Here is a 3,888-nt window from a genome sequence, read left to right as displayed (position 1 = left end):
TCCAGTCTTTATTGTTTGACTTTGGAAGATAAATAACTTCCATCAGCCCTGCTAGTGTACTGAGGTTTTCTCAGACCTTCTAGGATATAGCTGCTCTGCACTTCTTGCTCCCTCATTGTGGCAGAATTCTCAACTTGGGTGACTTCCTTTGATCCTGCAACACACCAGGCTGGGTGTTGATGGCTTCTCTTTTGTTTCCCAAAAGCAGTGCTAAAGCTCTAATTTGTGATCTCTCCCTTGCCCACAGATTTGGGCTGGCTTTCTGCACATGCTTACCAGCTGCCTGTCAAAGTTTGCTTGTTGCCATTGGAAGCTCACACAGGGAGCAAGCCACAGGGTATGGGTGAGATGCATGGTGTGCTGGGGATACTTGTGGGCCAGTCTGGGGGATCCATGGGCAAGGCATTCTCAGTGGCTCAGGGCAGGTTTCTTGCTGGAGTTCACAATGCAGTTAATAGGATCTACATCCCTTTACTGCCCACTGAAAGTCCAGTTTTCCTCTACTAGCCCCCAAGTTATGCAGCTCACTATTCAGTACCCTGAATGGGGCCAGAGAGAAATGGACCTCTTTAGCAGCATCCTGCATAGCTGGAGAAGCCAGGTGCTCACTCATATGCTCCCACTTTCCCCATAGAAGAAATCATGGGCTGAGAAAATCTGTCTTGAAACTGAGCTGTGCTGTCTTGGGAGAAGGTTTATGTGAGTAAAATCAATTGGTTCCTCTTACTCTCTCCGATGCACCCAGTCTCAGATTTCTCTTGCTCCAATGGTGTGCTACAACTTCTCCATTGGACTCCTGGACCTCTGCAAGGTCATTAGGGTTCTCCGAGGCCTTCTGTATTATGGCCAAGATGGAGCTGGAGCCAGTTTATGGGCCACTGCAAGATCCATAGGTGGTTCTGAGTTCTGTACTCCTGTTACATGAGACCACAGTGAGCAAGACTCCTCTCAGGTCCTTTGCATATGGTGCTGGATCCCACAGCAACAACAAGGGTACTTTCGTCCATGAATGGATGTCAAGTTTTTGTTGTGGGAGGGGGTATGTGTAAGAGATATCTTATTCAGCCATTGTGCTGACATCACTCCGGTCTTAGCTCTTTGTATTGGCATATAAATTTTAGAATCAGATTGTCAAGTTCCAGAGAAAAAGTATGTTGAGATTTTGTTGGGATTACATTAAATATAGTTATTTATCTTCACCATTGAGCCTTTCGATCAAAAACAAAACAAATTCTGTATTTACTTAGGTCTTCTTTAATAGATCTAAGTAAAGATTTATAATTTTACCTGAAAAGATTGTACACACTTTGGTACACTTATTTCCAGGTACTTTTAACTTTGTTATTCCATTATAATTAATATCTATTTTATTTTATAAATTGCTGGTATGTAGAAACACAGACTTTTATCTTTTCATTTTTTTATCCAGCAAAGTTGCTAAAATATCTTATCAATGTTGTAGTTTATTGTAAGCTCATTTTGAATTTAGTACATACATTGTCATCTTATTTCCAAAAAGCATATACTGTTCTTTCATTTGTCCAATCACTGTGCATTTATTTTTATTTACCTTATTGCTCAGGCTCAGTTTTCCAATAAAAATGTTAAACAACAGAAGTAATAGTGGATTGTTTTGTTCCTGGTTGCAAAGGGGAAGATTTCAATGTTGCATCAGTAAGGATGCTTTGTGGTAGCTTTTTTATAGGAACATTTATAAAATTAACAGTTACCTTTTATTTCTTGTTTGCTAAGACTTTCTATCAACATAAATGGATATGAATTCTAGTAAGTCATTTTTCTGGATCTTTTGAGGTCGTATGATTTTTATCCTTTTATCCATTAAAGTGGTGACTTACATTGATAGATTTTCTAATCTTATACCAACCTTATATTCTTAGGATAAATTTGTCTTGACTATGATATATTGTCTATTTTTAAACTATATTATTGGACTTTCACAATAATTTTGCACTGGTGTCATGAAAACCACTGATAAACCTAAACTAAAATGGGAAAGAGAAAGACATACCAACATCATCATCATTGGGCACATAGATTTGGGCAAGTCTACTGCTACTGGCCATCTGATCTACAAATGTGGGATTGACAAAAGAACTATCAGAAAATTTGAGAAGGAGGCTGCTGAGATAGAGAAGTGCTCCTTCACGTATTCCTGGGACTTGGATAAACTGAAAGCTGAATGTGAGCATGGTGTTACTATTGATATTTCCCTGTGGAAATTTGAGACCAGCAAGTGTTACGTGACCACCACTGACGTCCCAGGACACAGAGACTTTATGAAAAGCATGATTACAGGCACATCTCAGGCTGAGTGTGCTGTCCTGATAGTTGCTGCTGGTGATGGTGAAGTTGAAGCAAGTATCTCGAAGAATGGGCAAACCCATGAGCATGCACTTCTGGCTTACACACTGAGTGAGAAACAATTAATTGTTGGTGTTAACAAAATGGGCTTCCACTGAGCCACCCTACAACCAGAAGATATATGAGGAAATCATTAAAGATGTCAGCACCTACATAAAGAAAACTGGCTACAATCCTGATACAGCAGCATTTGTCCTAATTTCTGGTTGGAATGGTGACAGGATGCTGGAGACAAATGCTAACATGCCTTAGTTCAAAGGATAGACACTCACATGTAAAGATGGCAATACCAGTGGAACCACACTGCTTAAAGCTCTGGATTGCACTGTCACCAACTCGTCCAACAGACAAGCCCTTGCTTCTGCCCCTCCAGGATGTCTACAAAATTGGTGGTATTGATACCGTTCCTGCAGGCTGAGTGGAGACTGGTGTTCTCAAATCTGGCAATGGTGGTCACCTTTGCTCCAATCAAAATAACAACTAAAGTCAAGTCTGTTGAAATGCACCATGAAGATTTGAGTGAAGCTCTTCCCGGGGACAGTGTGGATTTCAATGCCAAGGAGATGTCTGTTAAAGATGTTCATCATGGTGGTGCGGTTGATGACACCAAAAATGACCCGCCAATGAAGGCAGCTCAGGTGATTATCCTAAACCATCCAGGTCAAATCAGTGCTGGATATGCATCTGTGCTGGCTTGCCATGCAGCTCACGTTGCTTGCAGGTTTGCCAAGCTGAAGGAGAAGATAGATCATTGATCTGGAGAAAAGTTGGAAGATAGCCCCAAATTCTTGAAATGTGGTGATGCTGTCATTGTTGATATGGTTCCTGGCAAGCCCATGTGTGTTGAGAGCTTCTCTGACTATTCCCCGCCCCAGGCTGTTTTGTTGTTTGTAACATGAGACAGACGATTGCTGTGTGTGTCATCAAAGAAGTGGACAAGAAGGCAGCTGGAGCTGGCAAGGTCACCAGTTGTGCCCAGAAAGGTCAGAAGGCTAAATGAATATTACCCTCAATACTGCTACTTCAGTCTTAATCAGAGGTGAAAGAATGGTCCCAGAACTGTTTGTCTCAATTGGCCATTTAAGTTTAATAGTAAAAGACTGGTTAATGATAACAATGCATTGTAAAGCCTTCAGAAGGAAAAGAGAATGTTTTGTGGACCATTTGTTTTCAACCCATAAGGTTCCCTCATGCCACCATGTATTTGATCCCCTCTCCTTGCCCTCAGACTCAAGAAACCACTGATTTTGTTTCTGTTCCTATAGTTTTGTGTTTTCAATAATGTCCTATACGTGGGATCATAGATATGTAGCCTTTGTGACTGGCTTCTTTCACTTAGCATAATACTTTTAAGATTCATTCATGCTTGCGTGTATCAGAATTTTGTTCCTTTTTATTGTTCAGTAGTATTCCACTGTGTAGATGAACCACAATTTGTTTATCCACTCCCCAGTTGATACACATTTGGGTTGTTCCTAGTCTCTATTATCAGTAAAGTTTCTATAA

At 40.7% G+C, this 3,888-nt stretch overlaps 1 pseudogene; it reads left to right on the top strand.

Moving 5' to 3' along the window:
• The first annotated feature begins 1,979 nt into the window (after positions 1-1,979).
• On the top strand, positions 1,980-3,281 carry LOC130844433 (elongation factor 1-alpha 1-like; annotated as a pseudogene).
• The last annotated feature ends 607 nt before the right edge of the window (positions 3,282-3,888 follow it).

Source organism: Hippopotamus amphibius, chromosome 2 (assembly GCF_030028045.1).
Source record: "Hippopotamus amphibius kiboko isolate mHipAmp2 chromosome 2, mHipAmp2.hap2, whole genome shotgun sequence".
NCBI lineage: Eukaryota > Metazoa > Chordata > Mammalia > Artiodactyla > Hippopotamidae > Hippopotamus > Hippopotamus amphibius.
The sequence above is the reverse complement of the archived record's forward strand: the minus strand, read 5'-3'. Positions and strand labels throughout refer to the sequence as shown.